General features: G+C 41.3%; 1 protein-coding gene across 1 annotated transcript in view; it reads right to left on the bottom strand.

Moving 5' to 3' along the window:
• Nucleotides 1-12319, bottom strand: part of LOC118111019 (neural cell adhesion molecule L1-like protein) — a 58059-nt gene extending 45740 nt beyond the window's left edge. The window contains exon 1 of the mRNA XM_035159263.2: nt 12032-12319. The gene's annotated coding sequence lies outside the window, so the exon portion shown is untranslated. The remainder of the gene's footprint in view (nt 1-12031) is intronic.
• Between the last annotated feature and the right edge of the window lie 7827 nt (nt 12320-20146).

The following is a 20146-nucleotide window of genomic DNA, read 5'->3' as shown; positions in this document are numbered from 1 at the left end:
AAACAATCCCCTTACCCTTAAGGTTGGTGCATCTTTCCGTCATCACATTTCAGCGCAGTGACTCAAACTACCTGTGTCGGTCCCCCGAGCACGTTGAGAAACTAGTAATCACCTTTCAAGGCTGGAATTCACGCAAACAGCTCGCTGACACACATCAGACACAACCGAATCAAACCTGTGCTTCCAGTATTATGTAAAGAGGCAGGAGTGCTGCAATTTTACCAACAGGTTTAAAGCCAAGCATGAAGTAGGTTATATTTCAAAACTTTTAAGCGCACCGACAAAAGCGCTGCAAAGCATATAGGCACGAAAAGGATAAAGGAAAAATCATTAGTATTTGAGTACTTCTGCCTTGTGTTTTCATTTCGTGCACCACTGCCATGTGGTTTATTTCACCTAAAACTTGTTTTTGTACTTGGTACCCTACAGCACATCACATGCTCACTCACTTTCTAATGGTTCCAGTGGTTTCATTCCTCCAAATGTTGTGTTTGCAGTACACATGTACTGTGTGGAAGTTTGTGGTGGTGTGTTGTTCATTAAAAGGCCACCCAGCCACACTCAGGTGGGGTTTAAGTGGTTCCTGTGTTGGCACACAGTGCTTTGTTGAATGACACATGAAGGGTTGTCTCTCTAAACAGTAGCAAGCCTGGCACGCAAACGTAGCGTGCCATTAAACACATACCATAAGGTTTGGTTATTAAAAAATAAACGAAGTTCCTGTCCTCGACTACTGCGCTATCAGACACATTTCCTGCCTCATACGATCTCATAATACACTATTACAAAAACTGGATTTCCATGCAAAAAAAAAAGAAAAAGAAGATCAAAGTCCACTGAGTGACACTGACTGAAAAACAACGTGAATCACTCCAGAAATATGTCCCTTGTTGAAGTGATGAGTGACATTCAGGAGCGAAATCAGTTTGCCGCAGCTAACAGCACGAAGGGAGACAGAGTGGAGACAAGCAGTCACACTCAGCTACCCTCCCTTACAACACCGAGGTCACGAGAAGACCTCTTCACATCTTCCTTCACCCTGACTCATTGTTCATCGCAGTTGCAGAAGAGGCCGATAAGCAAGCAGCGCTGCGCTCCCTGCTCCAAACTAAGCTGCTAATTAGTTTACGGGATAATGTTGAAGTGGTATTTTGTTGGGTTGGTGGAGCAAAAAGTAAATTTTGCAAAAGACTTCAAAAATAATAAATATTTGGATTATAGTTGAAAATATACTTTTGTTTGATGCCAATTAGGACTAATTGAAACATCAATGTATTAAACCAACCAATTTTAGTTTTGTGCTTCTCACTGCTGCCCCACAGCAAGAAGGTTCCATGTCCGTATCCCAGCTTTGTGTGGAGTTTGCATGTTCTTCACGTGTCTGCATTCGATTTCTCTTGGTATTCTGGCTTCTTCCCAAAGTCCACACATAGATCGGGGTTACGCCCAGGTCACACAGGGTTTGTTTTGTTTTAATGTGACGGCTGCTTTGCTGATCTGCAGCATCTTGCGGATCTTGTTCACGCAGGGAGTGTGTGTGATGCAGAGCTGCTAGGTGAGGTTTCTGGGGTGTATTCCCTGTATTTCCTCAAATAAATGTAGAACTATGTACCCAACGAAATGCCAGGACTGTACGATATGAAGCTGTGCAGCTTCCAGACCTGCAATAACAATCAAAACCTTGTAAAAACAAATGAATGATTCAGTCAATAGAAATGCATGAGTGCTTTAACTTTGAAACAGGTACAGGAAGTGTTCCAAATATTTGAGACATATTCGACAGATACACATTAAAGCTGTGGTGAAATATCATTTTCACTGTCTGTTCCGGTACTCGGAGAAAATAGGCAACACCCCAACTCTCTACAAGATCTGGGCGGCTCACACAGGTAAGACTTGTAAGTGAGACTCTAAATTGTCCACATGTGTGAATTTGAGTGTAAATGGTTGCTTGTCTCTCTATTATGTCCCTGCGATACGCTGCCGGCCTGGGTGTACACTGCCTCTCACCCAATGTCAGCTGGGATTAGTTCCAGCTTCTCGCTCGAACCTCAAAGAATGAACAGGATGGACGGATGAATGGACAGATGGATGGATGGATGGATTTTGTCATAGCCAGTCCCTCCGACCATTTTGTTTACATTCGCATCTCCATCTTTCATTTATTTTTAACAACGACTTCCATCTGGTTATTTGCTGAGGGTAGACAACCTATAAATACAACACCCACATATGTGTATATGTGTCTATTTGCATGCTGGATTAGACGAAGAAACATGAGACACTTTGTGAATTCAGTTCTGAAAATTAAGAGGGATTTACCCCTGGGAGCTTCAAATGCAGAGCAATTTGTCTCATATTCCTTTTGCTTAATGGATCAAGTGGGTCAGGATGGGTCTACTTTTCATACCAAGCTCAGTCTGCGTTTTATAAATTCATCAAATGGTTCAAACCAACTAAAATTCATTGTGTGAATACATGTAACTGTAAACTTTCCACTTGAGACAATGTTCAGGCCTATGATCGATAAACCTGTTAACACTTACTTACACTATTCTTCTCTCTGACAATAACAGCCACCCATGCAGCAAGAGACACAGTGTACTTAGTGACAAGTTGTGATAAATGCCATCTTATGATGTTTAGAAATAACAGCTGTTGTTCGATCCATGGGATTAACATTCATCTCCACAGAGCTCAGACACAGAAAGTAATGAGGGCTCACTTCAGTGCGAGACCTGTCTGATCTTGTAGCGCGCACACACCACAGTGAACACTCTCTCTGCCACATGCTCTCTGCAACCCTGCTTTTTGAACACAGAAAACAAAGTCTGTGGATCATGTCAGTCCTCAAGCTTTAGATGGACTAAAGGAAAAGAGGACAAAATAGGGAGTAATTTTTCTGTCACTTCTGTCATTTTGAAAAAAAACGTTTTTTGGGGATTTCCTCAGCACCTGCAGCCTAGTTTCTGCTCTAATAAGACAGAAAAGGACAAAGAGTAATCTTTCCACCATGACATGTGTTTGCCTGGATGAGAACAGTTTAATAATAGACTATATATTATATTACAGTCTATAAATATCTGTGCAGATATAAACATATGATACCCTTTAATCACTGAACTATAGAGGTAATAATTACAAATGATAACACTGAATGCATCATCTACAGAAAAGATTGTAACAATTCTAGATTGTATGAAGTGAATGAATGTGATTCCTTCATGATCATGAATTGCGGGAATTCTTAATTACTGAATTACTGAATTCATCTGGCATCTACTGCATTTTAAAAAAAATCTTCATGCTCGTGAGAAACTCATCAGATCGTAAAATTTGTCTTTGCTTAGTCATGATTAGCTGGTAATTAGTGAGTTTGAAGGCATCTGCTGCAACATGTCAAGAGAATAGGACTCATGAGTCACCTCATCGTTTTCCATCAAAGCTATTACTCAATATCGCTACATATGCGTCACGCACCGACGAGGGCTCACGACACAAAATACATCAGATAGGTAGAAGCTTTTTTTCAAAATTAATTATGTATATAAAAAAAATGTATATCGAACCATGTATATATTGAAATAACACTGCATAATGAATAAAATACCTCATTCATAAGCCTTTTTCGGACATGAACTCTAGAGAATGTCCACACAATGGGGTCTGGACTTTCTCTGGAATTTGACTTTCACACATGCACAACAAAGTGGGAGTTTCTCATGTCACCCACTTTCACAAAAGCATAAATCGCCAGAGTGTTCAGGTGAGGGGAGGCCCAGCAGGCAGAGGCAGGACGTAACGTATAAATAACACTGCGGAGATCACTTGTTTTTGTTTATAGCACATTGACACTGGCGTCGACCCCCATCACCAAAAGCCCTCTCGACATTCATTGGTGACTTCCACCTTTTTCATCCTATTTGTGTGGTTTTTGGGGTTTATTTTTGCATCTGTCACATGATAGAAAGGTCATCAACACCCCCACTCACTCGCAGTGAATCCTCCTGAGGATCTCCTGCTGTTTTCTCACATGAGCTCATTCAGACATTATCCAGAGTTTTTACTAAGGAGCTGGCTGGAGAAAGTCCAGAGCCTCTCACTTGGACGTTTGCACTCTCACACACAGCCACTCCAGGGTTTATGGAGATTATCCGGAGTTCAGTGCAAAGAGAATCAATATATGGAAAAGTTAAAACCTCAGGTTCATCCTAATTAAAGAGTGACAAATGGTAGATAAAATATGTTACAATGACATCACTCAAGGCAGCTACATCATTTCACAAGCTGCTCCTGGCAACCAACTCTAATTTCCTAATTCCTGCTTGTTTGAGCCAATGCTGCCTGAGGAGACTCATCAACTTCATTGGTCCAAATTACAATTAGGACGGCTACCATAGGACTTGTACCTTGCATCACCCTGTGTGAGTGATAGCCTCACCACTGTCCAACACAGGCCCATGACAGGGGTATCCCTGTGAAAGTGTCAGGGCCTTGCTTCATTAGCATTTCTGGAACCCCATGAATGAACGTGTTTGTTCTGGTCTGTGCTCCCAATTGAAAGGGTCCATTAAGGAGTGTTTTAGGGGTTCTACTGTGTTGGAATCGGATGTTTGGGAGCTGGTGTGTGGAGGAAAGTGCAAGAGCAAAATAAAAAATATAAATTCTGAATGACATGATGGCCTGAATCAAACCGTATGCAGATGATGAACTGCTTTCTGCTTATGTACAGGTGGACCACATAACAAGTGAAAACATCAGTCAGGTTAATGAATGTTTCACTGAATATGTTGGTAGGCTGAACTCTGGTCTCACATGCAGAGCCAAATATCCCCTTAGGGCAGGTCTGCTAACTATCAATTATCAAATTCCTCAGTTTTCCGACAAAGGTACAGCGAGTAAGGAGGACATTTGATCATTCAAACATTGTGGTAGAACTTAACAATAAAAACCTATTTTAAAAACTTTAAACTGGATTAATTCACAACTTCCTGACTGCTGGGTCTATTCTAACATTTACTTGGAGTTGGCTCCAAACTAATTGACACGATCAAAAAATGGTCAATGTAGCTGCAATATGTCAAAATCAATGAACACTAATGAAGTACAGCTTGCATATCACAGCTCAATAGTCAACATGAACTATCATTTTAAACTAGAGCTAACTTCTCTCTGTTGGGAGGCTGTGCCAACCTTGTGTTTAATGTTTGAGGCTTCCAATCTCAGAATTGGAATATTTCAATATCTTTGGTCTAATAACTAGGTTAAACTGATTTAATACACTGCAAATACTTGCTTTTAATGTTTATTTATGATATATTTAGGCTTCCAGGTAGAGCACACTCACTGAACTGTGGTTCATTTTGTTAATCTAGAGGTAACTGTCAGATTTATCTTACTCCCATGACAAATCAATTGGTTGAAGAGGAGATACAATTTTAGTCGACAAAGATTTTCTTTGGTTGACTACAACTCTCTAAGTATTAACACCTGCCGTCAAGACAGAACACGCACATCCACTTGTGTAAGATTATTGTTAGGAAGGTTGTGACCCCGAGACGCAATGAAAGTTAGTGAGTGCGTGAGAGACGATTACATACAGAGGGTGAGAAGGGGGGGTTTTGGGGGTAATATCTATGGCACAGGAGAGAGAAATCCATGGGAATTCAGCTCATTAGCATATGAATCAAATTCCAGCATCAAGAAAAAAGAGACAGACATTCAGTCCAGAGCCCGTTGTTAGGAATACCAGCAGTAGATGAGCAAAATCATTGCACTGAGTACAAGGGTCAAAGTTAATCCTCCCATGGTGAGCTACAAAAGTAGAGCTACGAGTTTTTCAGAGGCCTGGGGAAAATATGATGGAAAACGATGGAACAACATATATTACCATGACACAGGAATTTTAACAAGTTTGTACAACTCTTGTGCACTGTGATCAGCAGAGGGCAGAAAATGAAAGAGAATGTCGCTTCTAATAGTTAAAAACATTAGAGAACTTATGAGCAACAGCCGTTTTATATTATTTTCTTACTTTTTATAGCAAATTAATCAGGAAAATAATCAGCAAACTGATAAAAAATGAAAATAATCATTACTTGCATCCAAAGATTCAACACTAAACAATACAGATCCAGATAATGATCCACTCTTGACAGCTGTATAAGAAATTAAACTGACCTTTACAACTTTGTGTGTACCTCCATTTTGTGCTTCTTTCAATTTCAGAGTAATGTTTACCTTTTACTTTACTCTCCCCATTTATTCTGTAGTTACAGTATAGTTATCTTGTTGAATAAACATATTTTACATGAGCACAGGCGTCCAGTATAGTGAATAAAAGTGATAATGAATATGTGATGAATAAGTCTAATAAGTAGATAATGTACATATAATTTGTTGTTATGTTAATATAAACTATAATAACGATGATTATAAAGCTAAAAAATGATGTCACATTTTGCTGAAAATGAATTGAAATATTGAATTTAGGGAATTTGCTTGTATTGGACTACATTCCTTTCAGGGCTTTTCTTACCAAGGTAAAGATCTAAGTACTTCAACCACCGTCTACTTTACTGTATATGGTAGTGATGAATCATGGAAGACCCTGGACTTTCTACACGTCAGCAGCAGCACTGAAAGAGAGGTTTTTATTAGTTTCTCATAAGTTTTCATGGGGACCTGTTGTGACTCATGCAGATAAGCCTTACAGCGAAGTAACATGTATGAACATGGAAACTATGCGTCACAGCAAAATTCTTTACTCCTGTCAAACATAGAAGGCGTCTTATCATTAGCCTGTGTTTCCACACATACACACACACACACACACACACACACGTGTCTACTGTACAGTTTGACTTATAGTGTTGATGGTGTGGCATGACCTGATATTGAACTCGCCTATCTTAAGTTGATTCTTCTTTACAGGTTCCAGGACCAACACAAAACAGAGTGTGCGGTGATCTACTACGAAATCTACAGGAGGTGACCACACACAGAGAGGATGTTTACTTCATAGTCTGGCGACTGGGACATGCTGTCACTGTCAACAGGGCAACACGCTGTACACGTCACACTTTATTTCTGTATTTTTGTCTCAAAGTGAGTGCCCCGAAAACAGAGGTCTCAACAGTGAGGGCACTGTTCAAAAGCAAGAGTCCAGATGAATCCAGCGAAGAGTGTTTCAAGTGCCAGCAGACCATGTTACTCGCTCACTAGGAGGAATGCAACCTATTGTCAATAGAACTTGTGCAAAAGCTCCTGAAAGTGCAGCACAGGGGGGGTTGAGGGAGGCTGAGGATAGCATACGTGACCGCCCTCAAAGCCAGATCATCCCGTTCTCCCCGTGCTCTGTGCTGAGACTTCAGTCGCACCAATTCAGACAGGGAGCAAAGTTATTTGTGCCCCCTGTGTGGGGCGTTGATTTCACCAAGCAGTTGCCGGCTGGAACGGTCGCGACCTTTGCTCTCGGTTGTTAGGAACAGCCAGAGCCCACAGGCAGAAAGCCAGACACCATGGTAACCAGACCGCCGGCCTTGGCGCTGGAAAGATTTACTGAGAATTTTGAAAGAAATTTCCACAGGATAGGAGCTTGATCCCCTGATGGCTGAACGTTTGATCGCTATCAAATTTGTCAACAAATGAAGGCAGACGGGACAGACAGGCTGAAGACACAATCAGTTTCTGACAGCGACCCCTCTATTTTAAGCCATGGTGTTGACTGTGGTGAGTTCCTGTGTCAGTGAGCCCTGTAAATATTTCACAAGCATTCCAAACGTAGACTGGCAGTCCTGGGAGCAGAGCAATAAATTTCCTCACCAAATACACACATCGCGGCTCCACCCGTTAAGTTTCTCTTTCATGGTCATCTTTCCGATCAAAGTCGACCAAGCATCATTATATTACTGAGATGGAGGTGGAGATGGGATTTCTGCTTGTCCTTTTATGGCCCAGAAGCAGGGAGTTACCACACAGACTAAAACTCACAGCAGGAAGGACCATGGGAACGACACAGCAGAGCCACCTGCCATCTCTTATCAAACGCTCAGATTCTCCTTTATATTTCTTTTGTACAGGAGACCATGCACATGATGGACAGTGCTACTGGAGACTGGATCTCATACAAAAACATGCAGTGGGACCAATTTCAGTTTGCACAAGAAAATTATTTAAATGTGCAAAGATCAATTATGAGACCGACAGCTGCTATCTTACGTTCTCGAGAGCGGATTCAGAAGTGCACAGATTGCTCAATTTATTCATGCAGATTATCTTCTTAAACAGCACCTAAACACTTAATCCACAAGAGTGCTTTCTCTCAGACTATTGATATGTAAAATAAGTGATTACTGTGCCTCTCCACAAAAGAAAACACTATCACATTTCTCCTACAGATTCATTCTTTTAGAGATATTTCACTACTTTGAAGCGCTCCTTCGCACAGTTATATCATTTGTAGAAATCGGTGAATGACAGAGTGATCGTAATGTGTGATTCCGGTGAGAATTATTCCACCAGCATTTAGAAAGCTTTGCACATTGAATCAGCTTAGCATCTCGTGTCTTGTTTAACAACTCTATCTCCGCAGCGATGAGAAAAACTTTTGATTGCTCTGCACGAAGCTGGTAACTGCCAGTCTGATGTTGTGAGTTGTGGCATAAAATGTTATTTGTCTCCTCCCTCATACTGAGCCGTGTCTGCCTTTTCAATAATGTTCCAACAAAGACATTTATCCCCACTGGCTCTCAGCATTTGATGAAAACAAATCCACATATTAGACACAAGATATTTGTAATGTGCAGTTTGAATTCCTTCATGCAGTGGCTGCACATTAATGGCAGATTGCTGTTTACTATAAGTGACTGGCAATGAGTTAAACTCTTCCCAGCGCATCACTGATTAAGTGTCTGAAAAACCCACCCCCCGCCTGGTAAGGCTCTTACGCTGCTCTGTCTGCTCCTGGTGGATAACAATGAGCTGCTCGTATGCTGACAGCAGCAAAACGTATACTCTTGTTCTGGCACGACACATTCAAGCCGTTTTCAGACATGAACTCCAGAGGATGTCCAGGGGATCGGGTCTAAGAACACAGCAAGGTTCTCCGCCTAGAGACGTTCACAATAACACAGAAATATCTGGAGCACTAAGGTGAAGGGTGGTGTGGCAGGAAGAGGCAGAATGTGACGTATACATTTCACTTCACCAGCGTCGGCCCCTATCACCAAAAACTCTCTCTCTCCCTTCACCAGTGTCTTCTACGTGTATGGCACCACTTTTTTTTATTGCTGCTTTCAACAGCCCCAGTCGTTCTGAGTTTTTACAAGGGGGCTGGCTGAAGAAACTCCAGAGAAAGTGCGGAGCCTTTCACTCGGACATTTGCCTTCTCACACTCAGCCCCCTCATGTATCTTCAGTTGCTCGATCAGCCTTTCAGATCCACCCAATGCATTCGACAACAAAAGCATGTTGCATATTCCTAGAATCAATACTCCTACAATAAAGACCACTCAGTTTCAAGTGACTGAGTTGTTTTTTTGTGTTGACAAGTACCGTCTGGTTTCGACCTGGAACACAGCACACAGAGAAAACTGTAAAACTCTTCTGACAGGCCCCAATTATACAATTACATAGGTCGCTGGGAGGTAATTATGTCTTCTTTTTCTCAGGAAGCCCAACGAGATAGGTGGAGACAGCATGGCTGGCATGTGGCAACACATGCTGGATACAACTGTCGCAGGGTGACGAGGTGAGTGTTCAACCTCTGAAATAATCGCAGTAAGTAATTAACTGTGGGGCACTTTTACATTCATGTTCTCTCATTGTTGCCACTGGGGAGCTATTTGCTGTGGAAAGTTTTGATTTCCATTTCACGGTGTCAAAGCATTATGACATTTTACAGAGTGAATCCACTGTCATTTTTCCATTTAGGCAAAAGAAGAGCATTCAGCCAGGGCCCTCACCGTCTGACATTTAGAATTTATCACCCTCTCTTGGCCTCTAATAAACCATAAAATGCCGGTGAGCTGTGGGTGTGGAAGGTTCAATACTTTCATTCAACCTTTTATTCTAAGGGGCGAGTACAATACTTAATATAGAGAGTCCGATATGTCCAAGGTTTGGTCAGTTTTTAACTAATCTATTTTAGCAGGATGAAGGATTTTAGTCATCAGATCTGGAATATAACTTATCAGAGAAACAATTTGAGTAAACGCACCTCAGCACCTCCAAGATACGAACAATGTTGGAGAAACATAGATTTTTAACAGGAAACTCCTTCATTCAGTGTTTTTACAAGATTTAATCATCAGGTCTGTTTTTTTTATGGAGAGGAGGAGACCTTAGCAGATGATTCAGCTCCTGGTTAAAACCTCCTGAACATCTGGATCATCAGATGGCGGTAACAAGATATCAGGGTAACAAGCAGAGCAAACAGTCACGGTTAATATGAAAGTGCTATATTCAATGTTCTAACATGTTTTAATCAACTAGTCTGTTTGTATTGGTGATTTACAGGTAATTCTACTTCCCCTGAAAACCTCCTGAACCATTAGCGCTGATGCAATCCTAACCGGGGGAAGCTGGATGCACGTGTGGCGATGGTGGTTAAAACAACGACTCCCATGATCCCACTTCAACACTAACCATCACCGTCTTTTTAGTATTGATTAAATAATCTGCAGTTACACTTGAGGCCGTACAATGCTATGCATGCAGTAATCATAGCATTCTGTTTGAAATTGTTTATTGGGTTTATAATTGGCATTATCATGGGATAATGCATGTCTTCATGAGATTTATAAAACTATATTTAAAACAGTTGTTATTGTAAGATATACAAGTTTTTTCCCAAACTGTCACTTCCATCCCCATGATCACAGCAGCTTAAACCTTTGAGTGTGTTTGCTTATATTTATCCAATGACACTTTTGTTAACGTGGACACAAACATAATAAACTCCACTCTGCCATAATTTACGACACAAAATTGTTTGTGTGCAGGGGAGAGACTCTGAGAGAGAGAACGCGCACCACGGCTGAGAGAACACAGAACTGGATGTTTTTCAGTTATTAAATTAAACGCTGACCTGTTTCTCATCTAACAACTTGTTACTGTAAATGAATTTATTGGACGCTGCACCCAAACATCACCGCGGGGAGCGAGGAGCCCGGGATTCCCCAATTATCGCATTTCAGTCAGGTTTGGTCACACAAAGGAAGAGAGAGAACTCGACCCACTTCACTGCGGCGGCTTAAATGGGCCGGCTTCACTGGAATGAGCGTGACCAGTCCACCGGGCTACTCATCCGCCACCACTCCCCCTTCACTCTGTGAGTGACCGGACAGGGGAGCAGAGAGGAGGAGATGGGACCTCACTATGAACAGTTTACAGATGCAAGGAATCCTGACTTATGAAGTATGAAGTTAGGAAAACTCAAAAATTGTACCAACTAATTTTCTTTTGTTAAAATAATTCATAAAAACTTCTAATTTTGAGTTTGACATATAAGAAAAATAGAAAAACCTTTCAATATGAGCTGTGGTAAATAGATTATTTGCATGTCGGATAAGAATAAAATTTAACTGAAATCAGTTCTCCACTGAAAAGTGGTACAAACTCAACACAAACTTTTCCTCTTGGATGATGCTTCCAGAGGGAACATGTGAACACAGGCAACTGGACTCACTAGTGTGTTTGAACACCTGTCATCTCTTTAGTCAAATATAAAAAAAAGAAGATATTTTTCACTGTTATCGTTCACTGTGACTTTTGGCTCCACATAGCCTTCATATTTGTTGTTCTTACTGGAAAGGCGTCACAGAGATGTGTGGGATATGCCCTCCTCCGATTTAACCTGATAACACATCCAACCTGCATCCTGATGGTCTGATTACTGCAGACTTTACTCTGCATTATCACAGTTCATCACGTTACACCTCTGTAAGCGAGCTGAATGACTTCTTCTAAACACTTGACAAACACACAACAACCCACAGCTGCCTGGAGGTAAATTGAGTTGTACAACTCACCCATAAGACGATCAGCTGGAGTGTAGGCAGTCCAAGTTTCTCCTTTCTCCTTAACTTTACACTTCAGGAACTTGATATGACTGAGAGCTGACGGTCGGACACACATCACATCTCACAGCTCCTCCAGGAATCCAAGTGAAGTGCGTCGCCTCCTTTTTGTTTGACTGACGGTCAAAAGTGTGCAGTTAACAACTGCAGCTATGACTCAAGTCTCCACAAGGTCGTCCCTCTATTTTGGAAGCGACACAGGTCAAAGGACGCGCAGTGACTCTGTGTGTGTGGAATGGCTGCTGTCATGTACTATAACCGGCACAAACCCACACACTGCAGCAGTCTAGAGAAAACACGGGGAAATACTTCACTCCGCGTGCGTTTGTGTGTGCGTGTGTGTGTCAACTGTCAATCAAGGGAGAGTCAAAAGCGCGTCTTCACTTGTTGCCCCCATTCATAAACCTCGGCACGGCTTTGCTGCTTCTCATATGCAAACGTGTTGAGCATCCTTACTTACATAGCCAGTTAGATTTGTTACTGGGGATTTCAAAGGTCAATCCCTTCTCATGAACTGGCCTTTTACACACAACTGGCTCCTTCCTCTCCACAATCTACTCTATATCTATTTTCTCTTGCTCTTTTGAAAAAGGTGATACAACCACCAGCTAAAATGGAAATGGATATGTGCCACTGTACAGTATAACTTTTCCCTATGGAGGTATTATTGGGGCAAAACAACAGAGCACACGTGACAATGTAATTTGTAATCGTAGAAAATAGCCACCCAATTTGAAATGACAGAGAAAAATGCTTTAGGGGCTTTAAACCTATTACAACTTTTAGTTTTAAAGAAATGTATTTCTAAAGAAATTGCCCTTTTAGCTCAATGCAACTGAACCAGGTCTTTAATGGTGTTTTACTGTGTATTTGTTTAGTAGATGTATCCTGTTTTCTTCTTCTTTTAATTATCCTAAACCAAATTGCCATCACAAATAATATATACAGTATATATATATATATATATATATATTAGTCTTGTATTGATTTGTATTGTAACTTGTAGATTAACGTTTCTCGCCCACATACACAACACAAAAGTTTACATATTCTCCAATTCTTCATCACACCTGCACAGATCCTTTGTTACGAATCACAAATTAAGACACTCCTGCAGTCACACATTTCGCTCCAGTAGATATGGTGCAAAACACATTCACACACCTGTAAAAAAAAAGAATGTGTCGTCATGGACAAAATGTGCACATCCACAAATCAGTCAACAGCAACAACTGCTTGAATTGGAGAAGGAGACTGGGTGTAAAAATATAAAACCGGGCCTGTTAGTACAGTATGAGTCCACACCTTTCTGGGTTCACTTCACACTCCAGCTGCATCAGTGCTGAGACAACTGACACAATTATCACTTACCAAGAATCATGTTGAATGTGTTTTGAAACATCCTGTCACCTGGAGCATGTGATCAAGTGTCTGAAGGAATGTGAGGTGTAAGTATGTGGAGAGGTGAGCATTCTTGGATGTAAACACTAGCAGGCCGACACACACCTTCACTGTGATGTTAGTCTGTACACACGTTCTAATAAATATCATCAGCTTTAAATACCTGTGAGCTAAACTGTAGTAGGCTGGTTAAAGATAGAGTAGCGCGGGAGCAATTACTCAGGAACGTTTCATAGTAAATTCATCGTCTAAAACATGGATGCAGCTTATAAATGACAGAGAAGTGCATAACTTTGGGGTTTCAACTGTCTGATGGACGAAGCAAGCCGCTCAAAACGAGTCCACTTGGGCTGTAGGAAAGGACAGACAGCTTCCTACTAGTGCAGTGCCTGTTCTGAACCTGCCTGTTTGGAATGGGCTGTTTATGGCCTGTGGTAATGCTGGTTGCAGCTTTCCTTGTGAAACCGTAAAAAAGTGACCTGCAGTAATTGAGCCATGGCAACTAAAGGACCAGCTGCTGGACTCAGGCTGCAGGAATCTGAAGCCTCGTCACCGCTGCTGCACAAAGAGCGGTTCACATCATGTCCGGTGAAGATCGACTCGTTGTCGTGATCAATGTCACTTAAGTTGATGAGTGCCAGCCACCGCTGCGATAGAGCGCTGATTGTGCGAACGTGTCGCATGTCAAAATATAACACAGCACTTCCTTGGACCCTTAACAATACACATGCGAAGTGTGAGGCAGATAAGATTAACGATTGTCAAAATATGCGAGCCACATACATACCGACAGACAGACGTTTGTGAAATCATTAGATTGATAAAGACCCTCGCCATATAGATTATGAATCAAATCATTTAGAAGAAGAAGTAATGGAGGGAGAAACATTTATTGCTGCCCTCTCTTTAGAATTCTGTATTTATTTAGCCAAAAGAATTTAAAGTTTTAATGCCCAGAAAGCACTAAAAATATCATGACACTGTGTTGTGGTGTTACTGACTACACTTCAAAGTGTGCTGGGAATTCTAAAAATAAAAGATTTAACTTCATCTGTTGCTCCTGAATCAGATTGGTCCTCTGTTTGTTTACAAAGTATGATTGTACCCAATTGTGTCATGCACATATTGAAAACACATTGCATGTACAGTAAATATACTGTATAGTATGTATGACATTGTTGATCCTCACTGTGACATCAGAGGATGAAATCACAGAATAAAGGCTCATCTCTATAAAACCTGTGAAGACTAAAGACTTTTGTCGGCTATGAAAGATTTGAACTTCCAGGCGTATATTGGCAATCACTTTTAAAACATGGTTGTGGAAAGGCCCTTAAGAAACTGGTGCTTTGTGTAGCCCACTATAACACACAGTGAATTCAACATACACCAAGAGAAATATAATGTGTGTGACTTGTTCATTAGTTTTCCAAAAAGTCTCACAATACTTGACATTTATTATTTCATGATAAATACACATCCACATAAATAGACCATTAAACGCTCTTCACTTTCAAGTTGTCCAACCAGGTTCCGTTCCCACAAGGTCCAAACTTCATTGCGAAGCCATAGAGAGGAAGCTTACATTCCAATTACCACTTGAACCTGCAGCCAGCGCTGCGTTGTGAACCTTGACATTACCCTCCGTAGAGAAAGGCACCGGAGCACTGCTTGGAGTTCACACATTTACACCTATTATAAGACCATTGTGCCGCGCTGACCTGTGATCTTGACCTCGAGTTGTGTTTCTCTCCGGCTCACAGCACTTCATCGTCGTTAAGTGAAATCCGTGGATTCCTCATCGCTTTTTCCTCTCGGTGTGCATCAACAGAGGTTATTCTAAAGTATCAGGGAAGAAAACAGTGTTTGCTCCGAACTGAAAACTCTTTATTCAAGCGATGAGTCTCGCGACCCCTGACAGCAATTTATTTTCGTTGAGACAAACGGCCCCACTGGTAGTTCACACTGACCTCTGCCCTATGTTTTTGCGCTACAGATAAAAACATGCAAATGATACATCACAGAGGAAGGAGTGGAGAATATCCAGTTGCCATGGTAATGGATGTATATTTCATCGGCGCCTGGTCTTTCCTCCTGTGGTCTAACAATGCCCCCTAGTGACACCTCAGACACCCCTGCAAACATGGGATTGGAGTATATTTAGTATTTACACAGCTTCACTCCATCAGGCTGAGAGCGTGAAATAATTCACTGTTGGTTTCAATCTCAGTGACTAATGCACAAATTAAAATATGACCTTAAATATAAAAAATGTGAAAAACTCGAATATATGTATAGATAATGTGATAGTAATTCATAAAATATTAATAGAGTGTAATCTGCTTTTAGAGATGCTGGGAAATGGGAGTTGACAGATTCAGCCAAGAATATGTGAAGGTTTATGTTAATAGTCATTTTTATATTTCAGAAGATGATATCTGCACTCGGTTTGACAAGCTCGGTCTCATGCAGTGGATGGACTGTGTGTGAAATATAACTTCCACCAGCTGCAGTGTTTTGTTCCAGATTTTTCAGGTTGTAAAGAAAGAAATGTTCTTGCAGTGTAGGTTGAAACTGTTTTATTTCTTTTAGAGCTAAACTGTAGAGGGCGCCTCTGCGTACACCCTGCTGTGGTTTCACTCCTGCTGTCTGTTCTGTTATCAATTTCACATAGAATACAATATTATATTACATCATCAAATCTATCGTCATTGCAGTTTCCAGAACAGTCCTGTTAGCTGCAAGAGTCTCACTGGTGGCTCGTTGGTTTATAACACAGAGAACATATATACTGTCTCATCAAACCTGTGACACTTTGGGGAGCATCAGTTTATTTTGTCTGTGTTTTCTTCGTCTGGCCCCGAGAAAACATCACAGTGTTTAATTTGAAATCTTTGACAGCACTAAATCGTGTTAGCTTGCATTTTAATTTTGCACTGACCTTCAGATAATTGTTGTGGAAGGCGAATGGGGCTGAATACAAGGAAAAGACGAAAGTACAGAGAAAGTGGAGGAGAGACAGAAGAGGGGGCTTTATTTTTCTAATTTAAGTGTAAGGGACACACTTAAGGGTAGTACTGTTATAAACATACAAACAGCTTTGTATTATATTTATCAAAGATATTTTCATATTAGCTTCGTAACTGTTTCCAGACAGCAGATTTAGCCGTGTGGGCTGATGTACATTAGTCATCACTCGTACATTTTGCTGAGAAGAAATTTGAATCATAGACCACGACATTCACATCTATCCAGGTTTCTTCTCCGATAGAACCTCCGGCCTAAGATTCAGTCAGATTCTGCACAGGGCTCTCTGCGTTTCTCTGATCGTCACTTTGCCACAGCCAGGTTATCATTCAGGCTGTGGATATAAGTGACACTTCCCAAAGTACAAGGCTGAACCACTACTCACTGTATGAAATCATCCAATTATGAATCTCTTTGTGCGGAGGCCCAGCATGCGGGCACGCTGACCTGGAGATGTCAGGGATCTTTCTCTACACCAGAATCCCTTCAGCCCAATATTCAATGTCTCCTCGTCCATGTAGAAATCAGGTTTTCTTTGCAGTGTCTGATTCCACCAACCTTACCTTTAAGTGTCAGATTCATGAAAGAGTGCCAGAGCGGAAGAAAGGGGCGAATGAAGAAAGGAGATAATGCTGTGTGGAGCAATGCTCTTTCTGAAGAAGAGGGCCTCGCATAATAGAGAACATGTGTTCGGTATCCGAGGAGAGTGCTTATGCTGCACGGGTTTTTTCTTAAATGACAGATTCTATTGTGCGGACTAGACTGGGGACGTCAAACACGTCATGCAAAATTTCGGTTGCACCGGTGATGAATTATCTCATATTTGTTGCCCAACATCATTACAGGATTGCACGGGGCTCTAAATAGAGATGAACTGGGAATAAACGTTGACTGATAAGTGCAATCAAAGCGAGCTGCCTCCTTTTATTGACTCGAGACCCAGAGGTGTGAGCGTACGTGTGTGAGAATGTGTAATATCAGTGTTGCAGTGGAATAAGAGAAGTTACATCACCACCATTTAACAGAATTACAGGTAGCTCACTAAACTATTGGTGCCCAGGGGCAAAATTGAAATTGAAATGTTGAATGACTTTAATACTCGTGCACGTTGGGAATATGTGACCAAGGGTTGCACTTATGCTTGTTGTGTTATTCTGGGTTCTGCCTTCTCTCTCTCCCTCTCTCCCTCTGCGTTTGTGTGTGTGGGTGTGGGTGAGAGAGAGAGACAGAAAAGGTTAACCACAAATTGGACAAGCCTGGTATGACTAAATGATTGTATCTACGGGGGCTACGGCTGTCTGAGGGTCTCTTTTTCCTCACTCTAACACCCCCGCTTCTCCACGGCTGGGGAAGTCGCAGGTGGCTTCGGCATGCCTTCGTCGTAAGTGCAGACTCTATACTGAATATAAAGATGGGTGACGTGGGTCCTCTCCAAAGAGGACATCATCTGGATTTCCCCCTGGTGGTTGGCCGCAATGAAGGTCATAAACCATAACTCCTCCGTGTTAACAGACAGGACCAAATGAAAAAGTCAAATTATCACATTAAATAAATTCAATTCCCAAAGATGCGTTTCCTGTGAGTTCCCGCTGTACTGCGTGAACGTCACCAGCACAAGATGGCGGCACCCGTATCAAGACTATATCGGCTTCATTTTCTGACTAGTGGGAGGAAGTGGAGACACGTCATCCATCTTTATTTCAATTGATAAAGTGCTGGTAAAAACAAGTTGAAGAAATGTTAAGAGATAGTGTGGGGGCTCAAATGGCAATTAATTTGACTGAATAACCACAATGAGTCAGCTTTTCTTAAGTGATACATGAAGCCTTGTTCTATTGACATTTTTTAAAAGTCAATATTACACATCCCAAGTAAGAGGCCACTGTCATTATTGATTTGATTTTACTTTGTTCTACTGTAAAGACTGGATAATCCCGATCAGATTTAAAGCATACAATGAATCTTATTGAATGGATTTTCTGTTTCATGTACACCCAGATGTCAGTATGTCGGCCATTACAGGATCCTTTATGTTAATTAAGATGTTTGAATAATTCATGTATTTGACATCCTGAATGCTAAGATATACAAATGGTTTTTCGCCTTAACCACCTAATGATCATCTGTGAAAATCTGTGAGAGCCAAGCAGATGGACTGCTGTTCATCGTGGACATAATTATAAAACTTAGCTTTTCCTCACTTTTTATGCATCATTTGTCCTCGAAAAAAAATGTGCAAGTTAACATTTGAGAAGTGCAGAGTAGTTGTGTTACCAGCTGTTTGAGGCTGATTGTGTTTTTGCATCGTCTTGAGCGTGCTGATGAGAAAACTTCACGTTCAACTGCATGTTGGGTGTTGATGTGTAAATGCCACTGGAGCGCATCTTTAAAAACAACAGAGATTATTTGCGGTCCTTAAACACAAGCTAATTTGCTTGTAGCCATTAATGTATGCCAAACTTAGGCGAATCATTGAGGGTCATTGACCAGTAGAGAGAGAAAACATTCATTAGAAAGAGACTATTGACAATCCATGCAGGGGTCAGCACCTTGGACCCATCCTCCAATCACCCAGGATGGATCTTTTCATCGAACACTTGAGGATAATGTGTGAAAAGAAATGCCAGCAGCACTCGGCGGAACATTCACTGGACATACTGCACGTGTGTGTGTGTGAATGCAGGAGCCCTCTCTGGAGAGGACGAGTGTGGGACAGATCCCTCCTTTGGAGGCCTCCCAATTGTTTGTTTCATTATACTGAAGGGTTCACTTACACATGAGCCTCTAAGTCTCTCATAATGAAGGTAAACACAAGCGCCGCCTCGTTTTCTCATGAAGAAGGCAAACATTTTAGTTTAAGAGGTGCACAGGGTCGTCCACAATGGATGCCTCTGGAACAATATATTGCATCCTCTGGCCTAAAAAGATCTCAATTGAAGAACTTAACACGAAGACTGAGAGCCAGAGTGAGGTGCTGGAGATCAGACTTCAATAGATATGATGGCTTCAGCAGTGTCCTCAGAAAAGACCAGAATTACACACCAAAGACTGCTTTAAAGGGATAGTTCACCAAAAAATGAAAAGTCACTCATTATCTACCCACCATTATGCAGTTGGAGGGGTGTGTGAAGTGTTTGAGTCCACAAAACACTGGGGACCAATTGTTACATTAAAAAAACAACAGAAAGAAATGCCTCCATACTGCTCCTGTGGTGTCATTCAATTCCGTAAGCGGAGAATGCAAACAAGGTCGGCCAAAACAACAAGGTGACGAACTGTGATGGCTGAGCTGAAAGTGACGGGTCGGGGCTGAGGAGAGGACCAACACCGAACCAGGACAAGCCCAGGTGGAAGCACATTGTCAATGCCTCATGCCAACTAACTAACTAACTAACTAACTAACTAACTAACTAACTAAATAACTAAATAACTATCTAACTAACTAGCTAACTTTCAAGGCCAGCAGCACATGTTCTGTTAAGCAAGTCAGGTGAAGATGAAGGATTTTCTGCTAGTATTAGCTAATATTTGTTAATTTGTGGTTTTAATGACTCACTGCTTTTCATTAAAATAGGTATTGAAGGTTTGTGAGGGTATTCAAAAGAGGACTGAGGATATTTAAAAAAATAAATAAGTTGA

This window comes from Hippoglossus stenolepis, chromosome 6, assembly GCF_022539355.2.
Source record: "Hippoglossus stenolepis isolate QCI-W04-F060 chromosome 6, HSTE1.2, whole genome shotgun sequence".
Lineage (NCBI taxonomy): Eukaryota > Metazoa > Chordata > Actinopteri > Pleuronectiformes > Pleuronectidae > Hippoglossus > Hippoglossus stenolepis.
Note: the sequence above shows the minus strand (reverse complement) of the source record. Positions and strands in the feature narration are given on the sequence as shown.